Below are 27,241 nucleotides of genomic sequence, written 5' to 3'. Positions count from 1 at the left end.
GATCTTCTGCCTGTGGTTTTGCAACATGGGCCAAGTCAATTCTTTTGTAAGAGCCTTTGGAAAATTCACGACATGTACTAGTGACTAATAAAGCAACTAATAAAGGCTTTATTAGATGCCCTTTCTCTTTCTTTTTTTGTGGTGGATTGCAACAACAAAACGGTCTGCCATTGTTAGCCTTAATTTTATGAGTTGTTGTCTTTGGTGACTTATGTTTCTTTCTTTTTTTTTTTTTTTTAAGATTTTATTTATTTATTTGACAGAGAGAGACAGCCAGCGAGAGAGGGAACACAAGCAGGGGGAGTGGGAGAGGAAGAAGCAGGATCCTAGAGGAGAAGCCTGATGTGGGGCTTGATTCCAGAACGCCGGGATCACGCCCTCAACCGAAGGCAGACGCTTAACAAGTGCGCCACCCAGGCGCCCCTGGTGACTTATGTTTCTGCTGTATCATTTGAGGTGTCACATCTTGAGGACAGATGTCTTGGGTAAGACATGAGTTGATTTGCACACTTTAAAGTTGGCCTTTGTGCTAGACAGAAAGTAGAGGAAACTACTCTGTTATTAGGATTTTCAAATAAATGTTTACATCTCTGTAAAGCTAGTCTGATTTCTGCCATGATGGAACGGAGATCTAAAGTTAGAACTAACTAAGAAATATCTATTATTTAATTGTTGCTGTGTTTAATGAGCTATTTAAGACAGAAAAATTATTTTGTGAAATTTTTAAAAGTCATTTGATTGGATGCTTTTGGTCTTCTAAAGTACCTGCAGCATTTTTCTGAAGAAGGCATTGTTTAGTGGGAAATGGCAGTGGGATTATTCCTTCTTGTTAAGTAGGTTTGGTGTGTGATTTATGTGCTTATATTTCCATGCACACTCAAGGAAGCAATTCCCCTTTGAAATGTACAAAATAATAATGCCAAGGAAGAAAGAACGAAAGAAAGAGAAGGAAAGAAAAAGAAAAGAAAGGAAAGGAAGGGGAAGGGAAGGGAAGGGAAGGGAAGGGAAGGGAAGGGAAGGGAAGGGAAGGGAAGGGAAGGGAAGGAAAGGGAAGGATAAGAAAGGAAAGAAAAATCAGAATTTCAAAAGAAAGTTAATTACTTGGATTAGAGCCACAACCATGTGGGGCCCAGGAATCTTGTAATATTCTGCCCATTAAAAGTTCTTCTTCAAATAAATGTGAACATACAGGAGAGAGAGAGAGAGAGAAGTGCATTTGGATTCAACGGTGTGTCAGCCTAATTATATTAGACATTGGTGAACTCAATAATTCCACTTCTGATCCATTGCTGTGTGAAGTTCATTATTATCTGTTTCAAATTATTGTTCATTTCAAGAGCCCTACAATGAAAAATCATGTAAAGACTTTGAAAGAGCACTTGATGCCTTCCCCGAAAGCTCTGTGAAACATTTCTTTGGAAACATTTCTGCTGAGGCTGTGCATTGGTTGTGAGTGGGCGTAGGGGACGGGTGTCTGTGCTTCCCCTTTTCAAATTTGTTTACCTTAAGAACGTCTCCATGGAAACAAGGCCTACTTTTGAGCCAACTTTAGGGTTGTCCATAAGAAGAAGGAACAGAAAAATATAGATAGCTAAAATTCTCATATAATCCAGAAAGGGTCATTCAAGGCAAGAAAAACTAAGATTTATGGAGCCTATCTTTAAGACTGATGGTTTTAAATAGGTTTTCTTATTTAACCCTGTGAGTTGGATGATCTTATCACTGTCTTACAGATGAGGGCCTTGAACTTCTGAACATTTACTCAAATAGTAAGTAACAAACCCAGATTTGAACCCAGGCCTGTCTGATTCTGAAACCCACGCTCTTTCTATAAAACCATGTTGCCGGTAGTTTCAACCTTTCCTCCTACCTCCCTCAAGCATTTTCCAGAACCATATAAAAATGGGCCACTCTTGATTTTACCTTCTTTTGGGTAAATAAAGTGCTTGTGAGGAAAGAGATACTAGGAAAAAAGAAAAAATAAGTGGCCTGAATAATCCAAGTATGAAATCATCAGCAGCAGCAGCAGCAGCAACATCATGAACACTTGCCCAAAATATTTCCAGAATCCTGAGCTGGTCCAGGAAAGCCTCATTTAGCTAACAGCCCCTTGAGTAAGAAGGTCTCCATTTACCAAAATTATTGGCTAAGAGAAGAAAAGACAAGGCTGTGCACTGGAAAGAGTCCTGCAGACATGGGTTCAGATCTTGCCCTTCCATGTGGGAGCCTGTACAAGATCCCAAGAAGCTTCTTTGAGCATCAGATATAAACAGGGTATCTTGATGGGGCAGGATCTGGACCTCAGCCATTTCAACCAGTGGTGATAGGCAACACCCTTTTGTATATTCAGGACCTCTGTCTCAGATAGATACCAAGTTCAGTTTGTACAGAGCATCAACAAGGGCTGGGAAAGAACTCACACTAAGGGAAGTGGTCTCGTGTGGAAAGATGGGCCCAGCAACCAGGCCTGAGTGTTGGAGAAGAGGTGTGGCCCCAGTAATGTATTGTGGCTGATATTAGAATTTGGCCCCACCCAGCAATTAAAAAACTTTGATATAAACGCCTTAGCCCTAGAGCTTGAGCAGCTTGTGGGACCTCCTAACCCCCACTCCAATTGAGTGGAATGCAAAAGGAGCATTCTCTTATTTATTTCAGGGTGACAAGATCTCTGGCATTGAGGTGCAGGTATTTTCAACTCCAATGGAGATAGAGGTTGGACTGACAGCTTGGAGTGGCTCTTCCATGGAACAGTGAGGACCTGAGGCCAAAAATCCTAGTTCTGTGAGCTTCAAGTAAGGAGACAACCAAGATGGATCCATGGGCACAACTAAGCAGCCAAGTTTTCCCAGCAATATATAGGGAGGGCAACCCACTAAATATTGCACTTCCTATAGTCAAAGAAGTAGGGCTTTGCAGCCGTTGGGATTTAGTGGAGATGGGCAGGAGACTGGACCACACTCACTGTAGAAGTTATCTTTTAGGTTATTGGGGTGATAAAGTGCAGTGGCTGGCATGGAGTAGGCCTTCAATAAATGCGAACTATTTTGATCTGTCTGGGGCATAAGCAGGGATTGGCAAAGTAGGCAAGTCCAGGACATTGGGCAGAACCCTGCAATGTTGCCCCAGATCTCAAGGGACGTCGGGCCACGCAGATCAGCTTTCAGAGTGCAGTCTGAAAGGAACATTAGACACGGGAAGAAGAGAGAAGGTGTAAATCTGGAGACTGGCTGAGAGGATTTGGAGTGTGAAAGGCTTAGCTGTAAGGCCTCCAGCTGGAAGGGCTGGTGGAGGCAGGAAAAGATGGTGGTGGGGGTGGGCGCTCTATGCCTTAGCTTAGCCCTACATCTTTCCAGAAATGCCCACCTACTCCTTGTCTCTCACTGTTCACCAAAGCTTTCTTTTAAGACCCAACTCAAGATTCATCTCCGGGGAATTTTTCCTGCTTCACTGCAACTGACACCTACCATTCCCTTGCTTGCCTTTGCTCTTCGGCCTTTAGATGTTTCTTAGTTTCTATTTTTTTAAAAGATTTTATTTATTTATTTGAGAGAGAGGGGGAGAGAGAGAGAGAGAGAGAGAACAAGCACCAGTGTGGGGAGAGGGAGAAGCAGACTCCCCACTGTGCTGGATGTGGGACTCGATCCCAGGACCCCAGGATCACGAGCCGAGCCGAAGGCAGACACCCAACCAACTGAGCCACCCAGGTGCCCCTCTTAGTTTCTATTTCTTGAAAGCTTGGCTTTTCCTTACAACATGACTACAGCAATATCATCTTTTATAACATGTTTTTCAAACTATCTGGTGAAGAACAAGTTTTTTTAACATTTCCAAACATTGACGAAGAACTTGTGGTCCTAGTGTATGTGACTCACCCCCTGAGCTTAACAGCATCCAAACTGGTCCCTACCGCCCTGTTCATTGACACAGGCCCCATTGATCATGTGCTTGGATGTCGTGACAAAGTCAAATTGCCCTAAAAGTTTCTAGACTTAACGTGAGCCAATTACATTTTGTACTTAACATTTCTTAACTTAGCATGGCTTGGTAAAATTTTGGGTAGTGCGTTTTAGGGCATCTCTTCCATCTCCCTTCAAACACCCCCACTCTCAGACCCAAGACTGTTGCGTATGGTAATCACGTGAGAGAGAAAAATCCTTTCTTTTCCCCTGGTAGTCTCCATTCTATCTGATTTCAGCCAAGATCCTCTTTGTGACATAATTGCCACCAGAGACCTGAGACTGCGTGGGTGAAGAAATGCTACACAGCGGCTCCTTAGGAAGACTGAGTTTGAGGGCCCTGAAGGGAACATTACGATTAGGAGTGGTAACTCTCTTAGTAAGAGCATCATGTTTTAAAGGAATAAGATCTGCATTTGTCTTTGGAATAATTCAATCTACCACGATCAAATCAATGGAATAACGAACTCTCCTACTCTTTTTCTCTTGGTAAAAACAGAGCTCTTCATCTGAGATCTCCAACATTAACACAAGAATGCTATATTTTTTAAAGATTTTATTTATTTATTTGACAGAGAGAGAGACAGCCAGAGAGAGAGGGAACACAAGCAGGGGGAGTGGGAGAGGAAGAAGCAGGCTCCCAGTGGAGGAGCCCGATGCGGGGCTCGATCCCAGAACACCAAGATCACGCCCTGAGCTGAAGGCAGACGCTTAACGACTGCGCCACCCAGGTGCCCCAAGAATGCTATTTTTAAAGAACGTTTATTGTTTTTCTGCTAGATACCATTCAGGCATGGGGGGCCCTAGGTGCTGGGAAAAGGGAGGAAACAAAACACAGTCCTTGCCCTCATGGAGCTGATGTTCCACTTGGGAAAGCAGTGACAAAGCCTCCAGGGGACAAAAATAAGGAGCCTTGAGATCACAGCAGCTATTTGGGGGTCAAAGATGCCCCCCCCCAGAAGGAAGGGATACTAGAAGTGGGAAATGAAGGTGAGTAGACGTGGGACAGGGTACGGAGGACATGCTCTTCCAGCAAAGATGTCAGCACACATGATATGATGGTGGATGGGGAATCCATACATTCCAAGGACTGCATGGGGACTGGTGTGAATGGGCACAGAGCGAGCCCAGTGTGGTTGCAGGACTGGCAAGAACCAGGCACATGGGTCTTCTGGGCTGGTAAGGATCCTGTTCCCAGAGCCAAGGGAAGCTATTGAGAGTTCCTGACCTGGGGAGTGATAGGCCAGATTGCGTTTTAGGGGGATTTCTCTGTTGTAGAGAGAACGTGCTGGACTCTGTGGGATGAGCTGGAAGGCTATTGGCTCGGTGACGCTGGCTTGGCTCAGGCAGTGGAATCTCTTGTTCTTTTCATCTTTGGGGGAACTGCCAACAACTGAACTAATTAAATCCTTTGAGGGATGAGTGGGCAGCATTCCCATTTTTCAGATGGGGAGACTGTTAGAAGGGGCCCTAATCAAGTTATTTCTGCACCCCCTGGGTAGTGAAGAGAAACAAGTTCTTGGAAAGGCCGAGACTACAGGCCACATGGAGCCCAGGCGTGTGGGCTGCTGAAAGATTGTTTCAGGACTGAATCCCCCCTTGGCGATGTCCAAGATGCCATTTCTAGTTCCTTCTGATCCACCACGGATGTGGTTTTCACCCAGCAGATCTTGAGGATGGCAGGTCTACAATAAGAAATTAAAGCTGAGTTTTGGCATAGAAGCTATGAACAACTAGTTCCTAAGAGTTTTGCTGATTAGGAGCAGAGGGGAAGGCTGGTGAATTAGATCAAATTGTGAGTTCCAGTACGTTTTCAAAGAAACAGTGTGATGACTTTCAAGGATAAAGGTAAGTCAATTAGGAGTCATGTATATGAAATGGTTTTCCTTTCCCTACACGGATTTGCTGCATAGAGTCATCAGACACTGTGTGTTCCCATCAACCGTGAAGCACATTGCTAAAAGAATAAGAAAGTGTTAATGATAAGGTAGTTATCATCTATTATTTACCATGTACTGTAATAGAATCCAGTCCTAACAACAAAACCCATTCGTGGTAGGAGTTCTATTATCATATCCATTCCGCAGATGAGCAAAGCTAAGGCTCCAAGAGGCTAAGTAACCCACCCAGGGTCACACAGCCTATAAGTGAGGGCATCAGAACCTGAGATTGTCCGACCTCCAAGCTTGTAATCTCTGCTAGCAGTGGGGAAGGCAGGAAGGGTTCTGTGTGATTTACTTCTTTTGTAAATTAGAGTGAGTTCGTGGTTCTTCCTCTGTATATGTGGCTCTCAATTGCGGGTATTGGTGGCTCCAGGAGATGTGTAGAACCCTGGGAATATCAAGGACATGGGTGTGGCCAGTGAAGGTCAAGTGCCTTGTGTGTCTCCTCAGGAAAAAATGTTGAGAGCCGGTGGCTTGGTAAAGAAATCACTAAGACTGATTGGGGAGGGAGGGGGAAGTGATGTCAGGGTGGGGCTGCCTCGGGAAACTCCCCTTCAATTTTTGGCCTCCTCTTCTACTTCACGTGCTGAGGGCCTTCTCCAAGGTGCTTGCTTTGTGTCCTCAGGGCCATCTGCAACCCTGTGGCTCTGTGACTCTGGAAATGCCCTGGGTACATAATCTAAATCCTAGGGACAACTGTCTGCTATGGGGTCCCTGGCAGTGAGGCTTGCTGGGACCCGGAATCCTCCTCATCTAACATAACCTCAGCAGCCCTTAACTCTGGCCCCTCTGATATGGTCTCTCCAACAGCAGCTGGAGGGAAATTTCTGGAGATCATGTTGACACTGTCACTCACTCACTTTGAGATTCCTGGGTGGTTGCCTTCATCCTCGCACATAATGCCCATGCCTCTTGGATCTCTCTCCTCTTCATCCCAGCCCTGGCTCTTGTCAGGGGTCCCTCATTCCACCTTCAGGCTATTTAGCCACTGGCAATCCCCCAAATGTCCCTGTGGACCCTCTCTCTTCCTTAACTTGGCATGTGGTGAACCCACCACATGAAATGAACGCTCTTTCTTCACTTTCTTTTCTTTACCCAGCCAATTCCTCCTCATCTCAAGACTCAGATCCAGGGTAAGCTTTTCTGGGATATTTTTTCCTTATTTCCATCCCCAGCTCTGCTAGTTTCCTGTCTTCTTCTCTCTACTGAGGGCATATTCTACCATAGAATTCCTTACATTACATTATGTGGGGTGTGTGTGTGTGTGTGTGTGTGTGTGTGTGTGTGTGTGCATTCTGCTGGTCTCCCAGGTAAAACACTGATATCTGAGAAGCACTGGCCTAACTCTTTGCCTGGAGGAAAAGAGAATGAGCAGCTTGCCAGTCTCTGCCAGTTTTGTTCAGTGTTGTGTCAAGGTGAGTGATAGAGCCTGCACTTGAAACTCTGTCTTCTGATTGCAAGCCTGTCTCTGTCCCTATTATAACTGCATCACCGAGATGAGGAGTGTGAGCTCTGAATTTAGACAAACCTGAGTCCTCATCCAATCTGCCACCTATTACCTGTGTGGCTTTTAGCCAGTTCCTTGACCTCTCTGAATTTCGGTTTCTTATCTGTGGGGTGAAGGAAATTAACAGTAGAATTCAAAGAGATAACTAATGCAAAGAAGATATTTTATGCACAGCACATGCTGACCAAGTGCTCAGAGAATATCAGTTATGGGTGATGAACATAAAACAAAGGCTTTTATCATGCCTGGACACTTAATCTCACAGAAGTAGCTACTCAGTCACACATATATTAATTAGGTGACTTTATTATTCAGAGTGTTTGCCAGATGCTGAAAATAGAAAAAGACTCAACTCCATCTAAAGAGATCACAAAAGACTTAGGTAATAACACGTAACAGATGATTCAGATTCATAAAGTGAACGCACTCCAGAAAGTAAGGGCTTTGAGGTTTCAAAGAAAGAAAAGCTCATCTTGTATTGAGTGATTAGGAAAGGCTTTATGACATAGTATTTGGTGGGACGTTGAGGTGTGAATAGAATTTCATAGATTGGGGGTTATGACAATGTAATAGTAGGAACGGGGTGGTCAGGAAGGCTATCCCTTCTGGGAACATGGCAGGAAGGACTTCACTTGGGTTTTTTTTTTGTTTTGTTTTTTAAGATTTATTTATTTATTTATTTATTAGCACACGCGCACGCGCACATGCAAGAGAGAGAGAAAAAGAGAGAGAGGGAGGGAGAGGGAGCACGAACGGGGAGGGGGCGGAGGGAGAGGGAACGAGGGTCTTAAGCAGACTCTGCACTGAGCATGGAGCCTGAGGTGGGGCTTGATCTCACGACCCTGAGATCATGACCCGAGCTGAAACGAAGAGTCACACACGTAACTGACTGCACCACCCAGGCGCCCCTGCTCTTCTCTCATTTTGGAAGCTAGATGTGTCCGCGTGGCTTGATTTGACCAATGAAATGTGAGTGGAAGTGAGGTGTACCCTTCCTGCGTGAAAGCCAGTGTACCCCTTTCTATGTTCTGTTTTCCTCAGTCACAGTGACCAGCAACACGAGAGACGGCAGCTACTCTGTCGGCGTAAATTCCCGAGTAACTGTGATAAGCCTGGTGTTTGCTGATCCCCAGTGGACGTGTAGTATGTGCAACGTAGAAAATTTTGTGGTTTTAAGCCACTAAGACTCTGGGCATGTTTATTAGTATGATCTACTGACTGATACAAATAATTTTTGAAAATAGCCACCAATATACTAACTAAAGGCTAGGCACTGTTTAAAGCCTCTCATGTGTTAACTCACTTAATCCTCATATCAACCGTGTGAGATAGATGCTATTATTGTACCATTTCATAGATGAGAATATTGAGGCCCGGAGAGGTTAAGTGTCTTGGCCCAGGCTATATAACTAGTAAGGGGCAGATCCAAGGTACCCTGATTCTGAATCACTAATGGATATCATACACACATGAAAGATAATTTAACGCCTCTTATGATGTAAAGGTCCAAGTGTTCTTGCTTCAGGCACAGTTGGATCCAGGTGCTCAGAAGGTATGAACTGGAATCACTCTCTGTGTTCTATTTTCATCCTTAGATCCTCTTTTAACAGAGAGGCCTCCTCATCTCCAGGCTTACCTTCTGATGCTATGCAACTACAGAGGCAAGAACTGTTCCCCCTCCAAATTCTAGCAAAAGGTCTTTAGGGAAGCTCCCTCCACTTTCAGTCCATATCAATTGGTATCACTTTACCTGAAAAGGGGCAAGTGGGTGCTTGGCAGGCAATGGCGACATGTCCCTGCCCATGTGGAATGACTGAGGCCATGAGTGACTGGAGCGTCTGTGAAGCTGCCAGAGAGGCTGAGAACTCTAAAATCTGCAGTTGCTGTAGTCGTGATAATAGACAACCCCCCTCCCAACGGATACCAGTAATATTGTCAAACATTGTCATGGAATGGAAGAGGGCAAAATTCCAGATTGGAAATCTCTGGAACTTGAATGCACATGGGAAGGATCTCTGAGTTTTCTTTCTTTCTTTCCCCCCTTTTCTTCCTTGCCTGAGTGCCTCTTACTCTCCATTCTTCAGCCTGTGCTGTGTGTTTCCACACAGAGCTTTGAGCACAGATATGTTTCTCCAGTGCCCACGGCTGTAGAAATACACACACACACAGACGCATGCACGCGTGCACACATTCACACACCCTCTTTCTTCAAAGTGGTAGCAGAAGGGGCACTGGATTAGAAGTCAGGAGACCTGGCCTCTCATTCATCTCCACTCGCTGTGAACTTGGCAATGGCAGAGCCATCACCTTGCTCTGGGTGTTTCCCTACCTGAAAAATGTGGCCTGGATCAGATGATTCCAGATACCCTCCCTCCTTCCACACTGTTCTTGGTTCCAGCTCCCCCCATCCACTCTCTAGCTTCTTCCCTTAACCCCACCCCTGGCCCGGAGCCCCAGGCCTGTCCCTGTCCTCCCCACAGCCCCAGCCTCCAGGGTCCCCCCTCCCAGCAGCTCCCTAGTGCTCAGCTCACTCAGGACAGCTGCTCCACTGCACCCCACCAACAGCACCCACAGCTTCTTGGGCCTGTCCTTTAGAAAGGCACTATCTCCCAGCCCTTCATCATGCCTCCTGCCTCCGATCCTTACAGGCAAAAATTCAGGAAATTATATAGAAACACTCACCCAAATAAAACAGATCATATTAATGCACGACAGTATGTCGCCAAAGAAATACCCAATTCGGTATCGATCTTACTTTGCGCGGCTTACTGCCTTCATGGCCGTCCCCAGTCTCGCCTTGAGAGGCCGGGTGGTTCAGTGGGCAAGGGACACACTTGCCATCTGCCAAGCCCAGGCTCCCCTCCAGGGCTGATCTGCTACTTAGCTGCTGTGTAACCTTGGGCCAGGTACTCGATCTCTCAGTAAGCCTCGGTTCCTTACAGCAACACGGTGATGGTACCTGCAGCCCCTGGCTCTGTGCTGGGGCTGTAAGGGTTAAGTTAGATCACGAGCATAAAGCCCATGCATGGTGCTAGCACATAACAGGCTCGTTGACTGCTGTGAATTATTGCTTTCTGCACAAAAAAGTTGTATGGGATTATTACAGAGCTGTTTAAAAAAAGAGAGCTCTCTACGTACTGCTCACGGATGCCTCAGTCAATGACAAAGCCAGGTGAAGAACAGTGTGTGTTGTTTGATATCTTTTGTTTCAAGAAAAGAGGGAAAATAGGAATTCAGTTTACATCAACGTAAATAGATAGAAATACACAACACACACACACACACACACACACACACACACACACGCTCTAAAGGTACAGAGGGCCAGGGATGGTTTCACGGTATAACTCAATCTGCTCTTCAGAATTTTGCCCCATGCAAATAAAAAAACTACTCAAAAAGTTGAATTCAAAAATGTTAGCAATGAAGCATGAGAGACTATGGACTCTGAGAAACAAACTGAGGGCCTCAGTGGGGAGGGGGGTGGGGGAATGGGATAGACCGGTGATGGGTAGTAAGGAGGGCACATATTGCATGGTGCACTGGGTGTTATACGCAACTAATGAATCATCGAACTTTACATCGGAAACCGGGGATATACTGTATGGTGACTAACATAATATAATTAAAAAAAAACATTAAAAAAAAAGAATGTAGATTTAAAGAGAGAGCCATGTTAATTTACCAGCTGTAACAGTCAATCCTCAATTAAAATTAGTTACTTTTCAAAAAAAAAAAAGTTAGCAATCCAAGTCACCCCCGTTTCTTTGCTGAAAGCCGAGAGATCTGGGGCAGGGGGGGTGAGAAGAAATCCCAAGCAGGATTTCATCTCTCACTCGGAGCGAAAATCCACCAAACGGAGGAGGACATGTCACTTCCAGGCACCTTGGAAAGTTACCAAGTAAAGGCTTCAGATCTCTGCAGGATGCAGTCTCTGATCAGAGGTCCCTACGAGGGATGTGGGCCAAGTCAACGGGCTTCTGGGTCACCGTTTGCATCAAATGGAACGTTTGTATGATGCTTTTAAATGGACACCGTGGTTTCACGCCTGTCATCTTGCTGAGGTTTCCAGCCACCCCCTGAAGTAGCATTCCAGTTTTCATTACTCCTCTGACTGTCCGGGATGGTTGTAGCGGGAACGGCCACGCCCCCCCCCCTTCTGCCTCGGGCGCTTACCATCCTGCCGGCTTCCTACTGTCAACACCAGGGGCCCCGTCCTGAGGGCTCTCTCTGGCCCGCAGTGTCTCAGCCCGGGCTGTGGGCAGGCCAGAGTGTGAGGAGTTGTGCCCCTGGAAGCTGCCTGATGGCGAAGGGCCCTGGGGGCCTCACCCTCTGCACGGTCCCTGTGACATAGGGCTACACAGTCCCCGGCTGGGGTTCATCCTCATTGCCTTCTGTGATAACCAGCTCCTCGAAGCAGGTATCCTGGGGTGGCATCCTTCCCTTCCCCTCCTCCCATCTCCCCCCCTCCCCCGGCATTTCCTGCTATCCCTGCTCCAAGGAGCGAGGAGCGATGTGCTCTCACACTTTGTCTCAAGGTCACCCTCTGAGGGAACCCAGCCCCAGCCAAGGCACACGCCCAGTGAGTGAAGGGGCAGGAAAGGACTGGAGGTCTTGTTTCTCTCCACCCTCTGCTCTGTCTGTCCCTCAGAAGCTTCCATGGAAGAAAACACCCAGAACTGAGAGGGCAGACTTTCTCTTCAAGACTCAGGCTGGAGGAAACTACAGAATCCAGAGTGATGAGCTCTGAGCAAAGTGTGTTCAAAGTGGAGAGAAACCCGATACCAATTTATGAGCACCAGTATCTCAACCTGTCTTTCCCAGCAACATTTTAAAAATTGTTGTGATTTTTTTTTCTTTCTCTATTTGTTTCATGTTTGGAAAATAACTATCAATATTCACCAGGCTCTTGAACAAATGTGCTGCTTTGGTTTTTTTATGCCTTACTTTCCTGGCCCAAGAATTCAATTGTTGCTTAAAATGGTCTATTATTTTCTTTTGAAGGCTGATCGTGTCTTGAAGGGAGCTGTTTCAAGAACAGCAAGGGGGCTGCCCGGAAGGCTTGGAAAGGGACTGGTACTCGGGCCACAACCCTGCACAATGAGTGGGGGGTCCAGCACGTGGGAGGCGGGAGAGGCCCCCTCAGGCTCCCCGACTGGCCTGCGAGTGTGTATGGAGGCCGGGCACATGCTTCCCGGTAGCAGGGCTTGGGCCCAACTGGACCGAGTAGGATAAATGTGTGGCTGAACAGGCATGAGCTCCACACTCTCCTGCCCAGAGGCAGGAAGGAAAGAAAGGAGAAAAGCAGAGGCCAGTGGGGACACATGCCTGGTCTCCACCAGACCCAAGATTGGGGCCCCGCGGGTGAGCCCGCCCTGGCATCCGCCCTGAGTAGGGCTTCGGGTGACACCCTGGAGTCAGTGGCCGTCACTACTCCAGGACCCTAGAAGCCTTGCTAAAGACCCAGGCTCCTTCCATAAGACACCCCCCACCCCGGCCTAGCGCGGCAGGGGGCCTGGGGGGGCCCGTTTACCAGGTCAGGGGTCCATCCAGGGAACAGGATGGACCGCCAGGAGGGTGTGCGGTAGTGGAGCTGGTGTGTGTGCTCAAAATTTCTAAGTGACAGAGAAGCAAGATAAAAAAGCCTCGGGCCCCCTGTTCTATTCAGCTCTTCTCACTTGTGTTATAACTAGTGGGGCTGGTCTGCAGGGACACGGGTGCATTTTAGAGGTTGGATTCCCCACAGCAGCACGAGGCACTCGGGAGGAGCTCAACCAAGGGGATGGAACAGAATGTACAGGGAGCATTCTGAGTTTCGGCATCCTCCTTGAGCTTGTTTGGACCAGGGAAAGGGACGAGAGAGCGTCTTGCATTTGAGTCATCGCAGATGAGATGGATCTGCTGGCGGCCCACAGCGCTGACTCTGCGGGTGGGATCCTCCAGCTCTGTGTCCCTTGTAGACGCCTCTGCACAAGGGCAGCGCATGCGCAGATTCCCTGCGGTAGGACGACTCTTGCTCAGCTCGGCTGCTACACGTGCCAGCTGATGATCGTTTAGAGCCTGAAGGGTCCACCCTTGGTAATGGATTTTTCTTAACATCGTCAGCTGCCTTTGTGGCTTTCCTGGTGACATGGCCCTTCATGGTATCCTGGGAGTGGCCGGAATTAGTCTAGAACTTTGACTAAGAGGGAGTGAAGATAGTGGAGGGTGACTTTTGGGTGAAAAATGGGCTTGCAGAGTGATAAAAACAGGAATCCCCTGGAGGCTTTCTCTCCCGCTCCCCTCTCCTGTGCCCCTCTCCCTTGCTTGCCTCCATCCTTCTTTTAGCTCACTTTATCCTTCCTCTGACAAGTCTGCTTTTCTTCCTCTTACGTCTCAAAAGCAATGTAGCATTCCAGGAGCACCGCCCGCTGCCTGGGTTTGAATCCCAGGGCTCACTTTTACTGGCCGAGCAATTTTGGGACAGCGGCTTAACCTCACTGTGCCTCAGTTTCCCCATCTGTACACTGTGGATGCCGATGATGATAGCATCTACCTCACAGGGCTGTTTGAAGATGAAATACATTAATAATTGTTTTTTGTTTTGTTTTGTTTTAAAACAGTGATAATTATAAAAGGCTTAGGAAACTGCCTGGTGAACAGTAGAGGCCCTGTGAGGGTTAGATGACGTTATTCCCTGGCCGAGTTAGTGCAGGTGGAAGATAATAAGGAGATAAAATACATTTCAGGATGCTCGGATGCTGCCCTTGACAGGGTACCGAAGCTCCTGGGAGTCTCCAGAGAAACAAGAAACATCTGGGAAACAAGATGGCCTTGCATTGGGATGTGCCCTAGGACGGGACTCCGTGTTCTCGCTTAGAGTCTTGACCCTGCTGTATGACCCTGGGCAAACCAATTAATCTCTCTGGGCCTCGATTCTCTCATCAGCAAAAAAAAGTAAAGAAGGGGAAAGTAGTAAAAGAAAATAATACGGTCTTATTGCACAGAACAACTTGGCTCCTAAGGAGGACCGGAGGGTCTAAATGACTTTCAGTGGCATTGTAAGTTGATGCTGGAAGACAATGGCTTCTCTACGATCTTGCAGACCCTTGAGTGCCGGGGAATGAGCTTGTTGCTGCTAGATGGGAGAAGTGAGCTCTCTCAGGTTATGTTTCCGGTGAACATGAATCAGTGTAAGTTAAAAATAAAAAAGTATTTCCCGGAAATTGTGGTCGATCAACATCTTCCTTATCACGTCTCCAACCACAAAGGAACGGAGACAACTTCTCTGGGGCTTGTAACTCATCGGTCTGTGTTTTCCCTCACAGCTCCAAGGAACATCACTTCTGAATCCTAAATTAGGACACAGGGTTGACCAAAGGGTTATTTCTCATTTGCGAAGATATTTGAAGAAGGAATAAATATATAGATAGATGGATGTGAAAGTCTATATATGTTTGTGTGTATATATATATAGACAGATGTATGAATCTATATATATTCTATTTTGTTTGTTTTATTTTATTTTTTATTTTATTTTTATTTATCTTTATTTTTTTAAAAGATTTTATTTATTTATTTGACAGAGACAGCCAGCGAGAGAGGGAACACAAGCAGGGGGAGTGGAAGAGGAAGAAGCAGGCTCCTAGCGGAGGAGCCTGATGTGGGGCTCGATCCCATAACGCCGGGATCACGCCCTGAGCCGAAGGCAGACACTTAACGACTGTGCCACCCAGGCGCCCCATATTTTGTTTATTTTAAAGACTATTATTTCAGAGCAGTTTTAGGTTCACGACAAATTTGAGAGGAAAGAACTTTTCCATATGCCCCTGCCCCCACACATACACAGCCTGCCCCATTATCAACATCCCCCCCACCACCCAGAGTGGGACATTTGTTACAATGATAAACTTACATTGACACATAATCACCCCCAAGCCCATAGTTTACCTTAAGTTTCACTCTTGCTGTTGTACATTCTATGGGTTTAGACCAATGTGTTAAGACATGTCTTCATAATTATAATTTACAGTATTTTCACTGCCCTAAAAATCCTCTGTGACCTGCCTCTTTATCCCTCCCCTCCCATCCCTGGCAACCATTGATATTGCTACCCTTCTCCATAGTTTTGTCTTTTCCAGAATACATACAGTTGGAATCATTGAGTCTGTAACCTTTTCAGATTGGCTTCTCCACTTAGTACTATGTATTAAAGCTTCTTCCATGCCTTTTCATGGCCTGATAACACTTCTTTTTAGTGTTAAATAATATGCCATTGTCTGGATGTGCCCCAGTTTATCCATTTACGTACCGGAGGATACCTTGGTTGTTTCTAAGTTTCGGCAACTATTAATAAAGCTGCTAGAAGACTTGTGTGCAAGTTTTCAGTTCCTCTGAGTCAATATCAAAGAACATAGTTGCTGGATTGTATGGTAAGAGAATGTTTAGTTTTATAAGAAACTGCCAAATTATTTTCCAAAATGGCAGCCCCATTTTGCATTTCCTCCAGCAATGAACAGGAGTTCTTGTCGCTCTACATCTTTGACAGCATTTGGTGGTGTTAGCATTCTGAATTTGGGCCATTCTAACAGGCACGTAGTGGTATTCATTGATATTTCAATTTGCATTTCCCTGAGAATATATGATGTGGGACGTCTTTCCCTATGCTTGATTCCCATCTGTGTATCTTCTTTAATGAGATGTTTGTTAGGGTCGTTAGTCCATTTTTAATTTGGATTGTTTGTTTTCTTATTGTTGAGTTCTAAGTGTTCTTTGTAAATTTTGGATAGCTGTTTTTCTCAGCTGTGTCTTTTGTAAATTTTTTCTCCTTGTCTGTGGCTTGTCTTCTTAATCTCTCAATAATATCTTTCATAGAGCAGAAGTTTTTAAGTTTAATGAAGTTCATGGAATGTCCTTTTGGGGGTTGTAGCTAAAAAGTCATCACCATATATTTGGCTATATATTTTAAAAGGTATTGTATTAAAAACAACAACAACAATAACAACAACAGAAATATGAAATTGGGGCTACCCTGGACAACCTGAGATGAAGGGCAGGGAACAATTGTTCGTCTCCCTGGCCTCAGTCTATCACTTCCCAGGAGGCCCTGATTTCCATCTGTGGGCTCCATGCTAAAGCCAGCCTGCAGGGAATGTGTGATCTAGCTTACGCCTATCAATGGGTCTGGGCCTGGGCCACAGTGATTGGCTCAGTGTTGGGCAACTGGCCAAAGTCAGTGCAAACAATGTGAAGTTCGGGCTCATATTTAGAAATTGGGGGTCAAGGTATTCTCTCCCTTCCTTGGAGACAGCATGGTTTATGGGTGTGAGGAATGAAATTGCTGCAGCCATTTTTGCTACCTGGAAGGTAGCCATTCTGAAAACAATCCACATACAGAAGAGATCAGTGCTGAGAAAATGTGAGAAAACTGAATGGGGTCCTCATAAGATTCAGACCCTCTGGAATAAATTGTTCCTGAAGACTGTTCTCAATCTGGACTTTTGGGTTACGTGATCCAGTAAATTTTCTCAATTGGTGGGGGTCTAGTCAGAAAAAGAGAAACCACACGAGATATTTCAAAACACAGGGACTTAATAAAAGAATTTGTTACACAAGTAAGAGATCAAGAGGAGAATGCTGAGGTAACCCAAAGATTAATAAGTCCCGAGCCAGCAGAAAAAGAGAGAGAGGGTGGTTGCCAGAGCTTATGACCTTGGAGAGAGTGGGTCTCATGCAATTGTGCTGGGCTCCTGGGGGGAAGCTGCCTGGCTTGTATTCAGACCCTTGAAGCTCTCAGACCACTCAGGGGACAGGAGGCAAGATTTGATAGGAGCTCACACCCCCAAGGTGGTTGCTCTGATGGCCCAGAGCACATGGCCCGGTGGCTGAGCAAACTTTTGCAGCTGGCACCCCATCTCCCAAGGGACCATGGTTGATGGTCTAGTCCCTCTCCAGGGGCATGGTGAGGGGGCTTGGAGAGTGCCAAAAGGAGCTGGGAAGTGAGCCCACTGTCTACGCCTGCTGGAGAGATACTGTCAGGAACTGAAAATCAGAAATGAAGTCCTTCTCCCCTTCTCCTGCCTCCAAATCTCCCTCTAGTGCCTCTTACTGGCAGAACCTCACAGAAACCCAGCTGGGAACGACCGTCTGTGAAGTATGGCTTGCAGAGTACCATTCCAGCGCCACAGAGCCAAAGGGTGATCTGGGAGCTGAGGGATAAAGAGCAGGCACGATGGCCTAGCTAATCTGAAATGGACTTCCTGTTACTTGCATCCTATTGATAGGCCTGATTGTCATGATTACCGTAATTACAGCCTTATCCCACTTTTCTTTGGGTTATAATCTGGAAACCATTTTGGTAATCTCAAACTCTACTGTTTACTTTGAAATCCTCTTTTGGTTGCTGGGGTGTTCATCTTCTGTTCTCTCCGATGAGAAGACCAAGCAAGAGGAGGCCAGATACCAGGTTCACACCAAGCTGACCACTTCTGTTTTGGAAAAACTCCTAGTGGATGGAAATGTTGGGATCCATTGCAAGAAGAATATCTGAGGCTTTTTTTTGGGGTGGGAATTGGACTAGGATGCTTTTGGCTTCAAGAAACAGGAAACCCTGACTCGAATGGCTTAAAAGATGACAACACATTCTCTCACACAACTGGAACTCCAGGGGTAGGCAGTTTCGAGGAAGGTTAATTCTTCAGCCCATCTATATCTTCAAGGATACAGGTTCTTTCCATGTTTTCTTTCTAACTTGGTCCTCCGCTTGTTTCTTCACACGACACGCTTACACGGCTGTAGCAGCTGCCTCCGCTCCAGTTCTGTTATCCAGATACAACATGTAATAGAAGATCTTTTGTGTCTCTTTCTCAGATCAAGGGTGCCTTTGCCAGAAACCCCCTAATAGAGTTTCCATAACTAGCTAGACCCAGGTCATGCCTGTACCTACACCCATTCCCAGCAAGGGGACCGGGAACACCACGATTGGCTCAGACCAGCCAGAATTCACTCCTGAGCTGGGGTTATGGTATCTATGGCTACCTATATCATCAGCAAGGATTCAATCAGAGTTGCAGAACCACCAGAAAGTTGTTCTGCATAAAAATATGCCATCAGACTTGTAGCAGGGATTTTACCTTCTGCAATGTGAAAGCTGGTTAAACCCTCTCTGTAGGCCTGCTGGCTTTGCATCTGATGCTGTGGCTTCAAAGCCCATAGGGCAGGAAGTGGGGAAGGGAAGATGGATGTGAAGTGAGGGAGAGCAAGGACAAGCTGGATGGGGATGGGCTGGAACCTGGGTCCGTTCTGAGGGTGCCCAACCTCGATATCCTGCAGGAGAAGCAAGTGCCTGTTGTCACCGAGATCTGAGATCCCCAAGGCACTGGAGGAGACAAAGGAGGATCCGGACAAAGGTGAAGCAGTAGTAGGCGTGGCCGTGCCCTGGTAATGAGATGAGCTTGGTGGTCCCACCCCAATCTTCTGAGCTTGACCTGTGGCCTCAAATCTCAGGCAAAGGCATCTCTCATGGCCCCACTGGAAACAGACAGAAAGGGAAATTCTGGGAAACAAACCTTGGGCTGGCTCTGCTGACGTACTACATAGTAACCTTCCCTGAGGAAGTGATCTTGAGCCAAGCTGGGGTGCCGTAAGCAAAGAAGAAGGAAGAAACAGGTCTGGGGGAGGCAACCAAAAGTGTCCGGGAAGGTGAGCAGTTTTTGGCTGCCTTGTGCTAGGATCCGATGTCCCGCAAGGATCGTGTGTGTCCGGTGCACAGGAAGGTGGGCTATAACAATGCTGCACACTGACGGCTGCCTCCCTCTCTCTCTCTCTCTCTCTCTCTCTGGGCTTAGCAGGGGCCAAACCCTGGCAGAAAAAGCTAAAGAAAGATAAACTCATGCCTTCAGCATTTAGTGCAGTGCCTGCCCCACTTCTGAGTCACCACCGCACTGTTCACTTCCCCTGCTAGGAACCCCCGCTCTCCACTTCCTGTTCTCATGCAGCAAGCATGCATTAAGCACCTACTGTTTGTGGGCTGCAGGGGATACAAGATGAGAAAAAAAATGAACTCGAGCTCCCACTCCAGGGGGGAACCCTCTTTCCTCTGCCCTAAATCCCTCTCCTTCCAGAAACCTTCCCAGATGTCTTCTCAAGCTCTCCAGCAAAATCTTGCAGCCCCAGCCCCAGTCTGAGCGGCTGTAAGTGATTATCTACAAGGATGTGTGTATACGGACATGTCATTTTGGTTTTTAATGAATGCTTTATTTGTGTTGGTCCCATCTTCCCCCTGGAGCGTATAAGGACTTTGAAGGTCGGGTTTCTGCTTCCTTCACTGCTCATACCACGTGCAGTGGGCAGGGCGGCTGTGTTCAAAAGGGAGCGATCCAATCGGGGTTCCCAAAGACAACAGGCAGCATTTCCACGCGTCTTGGAAGATGCAAAAGGGGTGCCTCACACCCACTCCGTGTGGTTCTTGATGCCCTGTTGTTATCGGTTCTGTTGTGATCAGTGTTATTGTCCCACTCTACTGCGAGGAGGCTGAGCTCAGGCTCGTGTGACTGCTCGAGGGGTGCACAGCTGCAGAACTGCAGAAGCCGGGCTTCAGGTCATGCTCCTGCCTCGAGGGAGTTACCCCGGGGTTCACGGTTTCACCGACCTCAGGGGGTGTGGGTGGGGGTGCATGGTCACACATTCACCAAGGGCCTATGCTGTGGGGGGCACTGGGCTGAGGCTGGCTGGTACGTGTTACTACCGGCTCCAGGAGCTCATGTAACTTGTAAGTGGCCCACTGAAGCTCACATCTAGGTCTTTCTAGTACCAAAATGCATGTATTTAACTGCTATGTCATCTTGCCATAACCATGATGCAAAAGGATGTGAGTGAACTTCTAGAATTTACATTTCCACACCTACATCACTGGGCCCTGGAATTAGACCACCAGGCTTGAAACCGCAGTTCTGTGGCCTTGGGCAAGAAACTTCATCTCTCTCTGCCTGTTCCTTCCTCTGCACAATGAAGATTAAACAAACAAACAATCAATAGTACCAACGTCACGGGCTGGTTTGAAGATTAAATGAAAGAAAAAATATGTATATGTGCATGCTTTCCGCAATGTCTGGCATGAGATGAGCGAATGATAAGTGTTAGATTTTATTCTTATAATAGCAATAATTCTCATTATTGACCTCATTCCATCAGTCTGGCCGACAGCTTGCCTAGCAAAGCCATCTTTGCCAGGACATTGTTAGCACGGAAAGGCTTGAATTCTAGGGAGCCTCGGATTCCCCCAGAAGCTTGTACCAGAACCATCGTTGCAGCTGCTTGGGGAAGCCTGTGCGTGCACCCGGGCTGCAAAACCCAGGCCTTATTGATGTCCTGTCTTAGCCGGCCCCACTCAGCTGCTCCACACATGTTCCATAAATGGGAGTCATTAGCGGTGCGCCCCATAAACACTCCCTCCTAACCATGCTGTGCCGCGTGTGCTGGATGTGGGGCAATCGCTCCATCAAGCCCCTCAGCCCAGATATGAAACAGTTATCAGCATGCGTATAAACCAGCGTGTCCTAAAAAGAGCCTTCCCAGGGCCAAGGGGAGGCGGTGGGGGGACAGCTCCTCTTGGCTGCCTGAGCAAACTGCTCTCACTGACCTCCCTGTAAAGGACCGGTTGGTTCAGATGAATAATCACAGGGATCTGGCGCAGACTTCTCCACTGGGACATTTGAAAGTGATGATCTTCTTTGCATTTAATAAAACTTCTTTATTAGGTTCCCCAAATCCCAAGTTAATTGAGGGAGCAGATGCACTGCAAAGGGGCTGATGGTCCTGGGCTTGCAAGGCGGAAACAATTCCATTGCAAGCACATATGAACGCATTGTGCATTCAAGTGGCTGGTGGGACAATCCTGAGGAGCTGGGAGCTGTGTCAAAACACAGTCTTGCTCCCTCTCAATGGTTCTGGTGGAGACGGGGATAGGGGAAGAGCCACAGCATGCATGAAGCTTCTGCTAATTTGGGGGTCTCAGTGAGAGGCTGCAGAAGGAGGGTGAGCCTTCAGAGAACCGAAGGTTAATAACCCTGATGCAAGCTTGTTGACCAGGTCTTGCCTAAGAAGAAGATGAAATTAGATGCACTTAGCGAGGGCTTCCTCAGCTACGTACAATTATGGCAGCAGAAGCTGCAGAGAGCAGGTGAATTTGTCTCTACGAGCCTCAGGTTCTCCATTTGCAAAATGAAGATAAACCTAGAATATCAGGTGTTGGAGGAAGCAGAATGTCTGGGCTGGGGTCATCCCTGGGGCTGGCACAAAGAAAGACATGGTTACTGTCCCACCTTCCCCTGAGTGCCCAAGAGGGTGTTCCCAGGTGTGGGGGTGCTAGGGGGAAAGCCCCAAGTGTGGAGCGTAGTCAGGGGCCTTTAGGGAAACCATAGCTTAGCAAGAAACAGTCCAGGGCTTGAGGCCACCAAGACCAACTCCTGATTACTCCATGGCCCTCTGCCAAAGGGAGTGGGAAGGAGAGGGGGAATCTGAAGTTCAGAGGGGCAGAAAGAGGAAGAGAGAGAGGGGGGCGAGGAGAAGGCGGAACAGAGAGGAGGCAACTCGCCAAGCCGGGGAGCGGAAGAGGTGGGCAGTGGCCAGGCCTGCAGGCAGGCCCACTGGGCCGCTTCCTCAGCAGCAGAAGGCATGGGGCCCTTGGGTCCAGCCCAGACCCTAAGGAAGGGGATGGGGCACTGCTGGTTCCCCCAAGGTGAAGAGGGAAGCAGGTGCTTTAGAGAGGGAAATGGGTGGAAATGGGAGGACCTTGTTACTTTGCCAGCTTTTGAGCCGGAAAGGTTAATGACAGACAGGTCAGACACGCAGCCCTAGATGGACTCAGGGACAGGGGACAGGCAGATCCCAATCACAGGGATTAGATGGGTAACTGGCTAAGGCACAGGTCCCAGTCCCAAGCACTGCCATCGAGCTCCCCGCTGTGCCTCCCCAGGCTGGCCTCTGCACCAAGCATTGGGAGCGCCAGTCCCTCAGTTGCTTCCTCCCCCGGCCCAGGCGGAAGGCTTCCTAGTCTGACAACAACCCAAACCAGAACGATACCTCTCTGTGCAGAGGGAACTCCTCATATGGCTCCATCCCCCTTAAGAACTGTCTGTGTCCCTCTCCCGAGATAACATCCCACTCTAGCTTTCAGACCAGAACCTTCTTCACAAATTCTTGACAACGGACAATATGGTTTCCTATTTTCCCATCTCCCACACCCCTTAAATTTCAGGAGGCTGAAAGGATGTGTGGCTCTTCCTGCGCCTTTATTATATTGCTCTTTCTGTCTGCCCTGCTGCCCCAGTCCTGTGTTCAAGGTTAATAACTTCAGAAACAAATCTAAGAGGCCATGGGGAAGTGCTCGGTTGTCATCTCCCGAAAATGCAGATGGAATTTCCTCCTCCCTGCACCTCCAACCTGCAAACCCCTGACATTTCTACAGTTTGCCTCATTGCCTTCATCACACCACGCCCACCACTGGCCTTATGTTTCGTTTATTATCCCTTTAAATTACATACCCCCTTAAGAGAGAAAAAGAAAGTCTGATATGGAGAACAAAGAAAGTTATGGCCTTTTAAAGTACTTTTATGGAGGCTTTTCATGAACTTTACGAACAGAGTAAAAAACAAGTGTGAAAGGATTTTTCAAGGAAGGAACATGCTTTTGCAATTTGCTGGAAGTTTTCCCTTGTGTTCCAGAAAAGCAGCCTCCCCATTACTCACCAGGGAGGCACGCAGGCCAGGGAGGAAGGGGGCTCAGCGAATAAAAACAGGCCTTTCCCCCATCCATGTGCAAACAACACTTAATAATCAAATTGAAAAAACACACAAATGAAATTAAAACCTTTTCCAAATGGGCTGCAGCCCTGAGGCCAGACTTCATGGGGCCGTGGCTTGGGCGAATTTGTATCTTTGCCTTAATTGGGCTCCAGGCAAAGTGGCTGTGGGGAAAGCCAGATTCTGGTGTCAACAGGAGGGTAGGACACAGCCACTGGAGGCAGGGAGGCCGGCTGGGAGCCAGCACCCCAGCCTCTCTGTGGTTTCTGCTCCCTGGGGTGTCACCCATCTCCTAAGACTCTGTTTATAAAGCTGCCCAGACCTCTCCTGTATGGGGGAGAGCCCCAGCTCACCCCTGTAACTGCACTGGGTCACTCACTCACTCATTTGCTCACTGGGTCCCATCAGCGTATGAACTCGCTATCTTTTCTCCAATCTTAAAACAAAGACAAGAAAAAAAACCCAAAAGCCAAAACTTCTCTTGACCTCACGTCCCCTTTGGCTGTGAACCCATCTCTCAGCTCCTGTTTCAGTTGCTTGGACTCCGGTGTCCGGTTATTTTCCTCCTGATCTTTCCTGCACTCCGCCTGCTCAGGCTTCTGCCCACCTCACTCCACCAGAACAGTCCTGCTGAGGTCAGGGTCAGAGGTCCCTCCATGTGAATAAATTCGGTCTCAGGCCTCATCCTTGGCCCACCAGTAGTAGGGGGCCAACACCTCCTCCCGGAGACACTGCTCTCCCTCAGCTTCACTCCGCCACTTTCTCGGGGTCCTCTTCTCTGTGCTGGCCAGTCCCTCAGAACTGCCGTGGCTGGTCCCTCCTTTCCTCCTGACCTCTTACCTCAGAGCACCCCAGTGTGCACTGCTTGGACCTCTTCTTTATACTCATTTCCTTGGTGATTTCATTCAGTCTCATGGCTTTCCAATTACTGCATGTGCTGCTGATCCCCACATTTTTATCTCCTTAGCTTCTCCCCTGAGTTTCAGACTTGTGTACCCAACAGCCTACTCAACATCACCACGTGGATGTCAAATAGACATTGCAACCTTAGCATGTTGAAGACCGAGTCGAGTCCAAGGTCTTTACAATGACCGTACACATTCTACCCTCCTTGAAACTTTCTCACCCCCTCTAGTCTCAGGGGGCTCCTTGCCATTCCTTGAAAAGGCCAGGCAGAACCTCCCTCTGGGGCCTCTGCACTCACTGTGCCCTCTCCTTGGGAAGCTCTTCCTCCAGACATCCACACAGCTAACTTTATTTTTGTTTTCTCCCAAACCAGGATTCAATCCGACACATTGCTGTGGTTCAGTCTTTTTAGTTTCTTGATCTAGAATTTCCCTAACACTTTTTAAAAAATGATATTGATTCTTTTTTTTTTTTTTTTAAGAAATCCTGATTGCCTTGTAGAGTGTCCCTTGCTCCACAGTGGCCAGACCATCTCCTCTTGGTGTCATTTAACATGTTCTTCTACCCCCTGTATTGCCTGTAAACATGGTCTCTCACCACTCCTTCTCATATGGCGTCTCTTGCTAGCATTTGACAATCCCTTCTATTGCCTTAAGCTTTCTGCTGGTTCCCTGAACAGCCACAGGGTTGCTTATCCTTCCTCACTCATGCGGCCATGTAAAATGTCATCGTTCCCCAAGGATTTGTCTCCAGCCACCGTGTCTTCTCATTATATACAAATTCATTTACTTCCATTTTTAAAAAGATTTTATTTGTTCATTCGAGACAGAGAGATACAGAGAGAGAGAGCATGGGAGACAGAGGGAGAGGGAGAAGCTCCCCACTGAGCTGGAAGCCTGATGTGGGGCTTGATCCCAGGACCTGGAGATCATGACCTGAGCCAAAGGCAGATGCCCAACCATCTGAGCCACCCAGGGATCCCTATTTACTTCCATTTTTAAAAAATCCATCTTCTTTATCCTAATGGTGTCCCAAACTCATAGCTGTAACTATGTGCTAGAATCTTCAGTTGGATGATACGCATTCTTGCGGTCTCTCTCCTCAACTCTCTCCAGAACCAACTTTGTGACAGGCATTGCAGCTGAAGTCAAGAACAAGATAGATGGACTCCCTTGTGGAATTTACCATCTATCAGGAAAGACAGACTCTAAACAATTAGGCTGGAGAGCAGGCAGGGTGATGCATGTGAGGTACAGGAGGTCACACCAAGGACTTTGGACTACAGTTAAGAGGACCAAGAAGGCCCTGATCGGATCTGGGCAGTTTGTTCTCAAGGCAATCACTCAGACCATAATGCAGAAAACAGACCAGAGGGAACAAGAGCAGATGTGCCTGTCCAAATTGGAGACAGGTAAGAATAAATGGTGCCATCCCAAAATGGTCATTATATTTTCCTAACACCTGCTCTAGTTTTCTCATCCAGCCACTTAATCATGTAGGTGTGAAGCCAAGAGCCACCAACTTAATTCAGGGCCTCACGATTGGTGCAGTCATGCCTATGGGACCAGCTCTCTCTACTTTGTCTTCGTTGTGGAGGGGATGGGCTTTTCTTCTCCTCTTGCTTCTCTTCCCCTCCCCCATCCTGACTTTCTGGTGTTGTTGCCCCCTAAAAGTAAAGGAAGTAAATATTGTAATGTAACTCAGAAGGCCCTCTGTGCCATGCTAGGTGCTGAAACTCTGCTAGCTTGTTCACTTTTATACCTGGAGTCATACCTGAAATATTTTTTTTGAGACATTCCAATATCAGAACAGATGGCCATCTTAGTTTTGGATTCCTCTTCCTCAACCTGCAAGGCCCCAGGTCCCTTCTGTCCCCCATTGGGCAGTTGGACTGGTGAAGGAGGCAATGACTGCTAGGGAGAGGCCTGTTGTGGAGTGGAGTGGGAAGGGCAGGAGGAGGAAACTAAAAGTTCAGGGGATAGCAAGGATTTGAGAAAGGATCCCAGGAAGAGCTGTTCTGGTACTCTTTGCTGGCCGAAGGGTAGCTGTGGGATTAGTTCTAAAAGAGAGCCACGTTTTCTACCCCAGAATATGCACCTTTGGCATAAGGATTATTTCAGGCTGATTATTTTTAAGAAAGAGCAGAAATGGGAGCAGCTCTAAAAATTGAGTAGAAGTTATCTTTTGAAAGAAACATTTGCTGCTGACCGTTGAACAACACGAATTTGAACTACACAGGTCCTATTTAGATGAGGATTTTTTTGATGAATAAAGTATAGTACTATAAATGTATATTTTCTGCCTTATGATTTTCTTAATAACATTTTCATCTCTCTAGCTTATTTATTGTAAGAATACAGTGTATAATACATATAACATATAAAATATGTGCTAATCAACTAGCTATGTTATTGGTAAGGTCAGCACTAGACTTTTAGTAGTGAAGTTTTGGGAGAGTCAAAGTTATATGTGGATTCTTGGATGTAAGGTGGTTGGCACCCCTAAGCACATTGTACAAATCTCCATTTGGAACAGTGTCTCTTTCTCTGAACCAGGAAGAGAAGGATGACCAATCTCTAGAAACTTATCAATGGGGACAGCATGGACTTAATTTTGCATAATAACCATACCTTTGTTTACTGTGCTTTGCCTAATAACCTCCCACAACTGGCTCTCCCTTCACCCTCACGTCATCTTTTGTCTTTAGCTGGAGATGTTATTTAAGGTGGTGGCTTGGGCCATTTCAGGGAATGACTCGGTTTTCCTGAATATCTCCCGTGTATATAGGAGGTATATATGTTATTAAACTTCTGTTTTTCTCCTGTCTTTTATTACAGGAGGAGTCTCAGCCGAGAACCTGAAAAAAGAGAGAGAAAATGATTTTTCCTCCCCTACAGTCCAAGTTTTAGAGGTTAACGTGACACGGGAAGACTTAAGTTATCCAAGGAGCCCATTCAAAACTCCTCAACACGCTCCAGACTCAAAGTGGGCAAGACTCGGGGCGCCTGGGTGGCACAGCGGTTAAGCGTCTGCCTTCGGCTCAGGGCGTGATCCTGGCGTTATGGGATCGAGCCCCACATCAGGCTCCTCCGCTATGAGCCTGCTTCTTCCTCTCCCACTCCCCCTGCTTGTGTTCCCTCTCTTGCTGGC

At 47.2% G+C, this 27,241-nt stretch overlaps 1 long non-coding RNA gene across 1 annotated transcript; it reads left to right on the top strand.

Moving 5' to 3' along the window:
* The first annotated feature begins 311 nt into the window (after positions 1–311).
* Positions 312–27,241, top strand: LOC130543268 (uncharacterized). Its single transcript, XR_008958487.1, has 4 exons — positions 312–485; positions 1,734–1,769; positions 2,656–2,792; positions 26,929–27,241. It is a non-coding gene; the product is annotated as an uncharacterized LOC130543268 (long non-coding RNA).

Source organism: Ursus arctos, unplaced genomic scaffold, assembly GCF_023065955.2.
Source record: "Ursus arctos isolate Adak ecotype North America unplaced genomic scaffold, UrsArc2.0 scaffold_9, whole genome shotgun sequence".
Taxonomy (NCBI): Eukaryota; Metazoa; Chordata; class Mammalia; order Carnivora; family Ursidae; genus Ursus; species Ursus arctos.
This window is presented reverse-complemented; position numbering and strand designations above follow the sequence as displayed.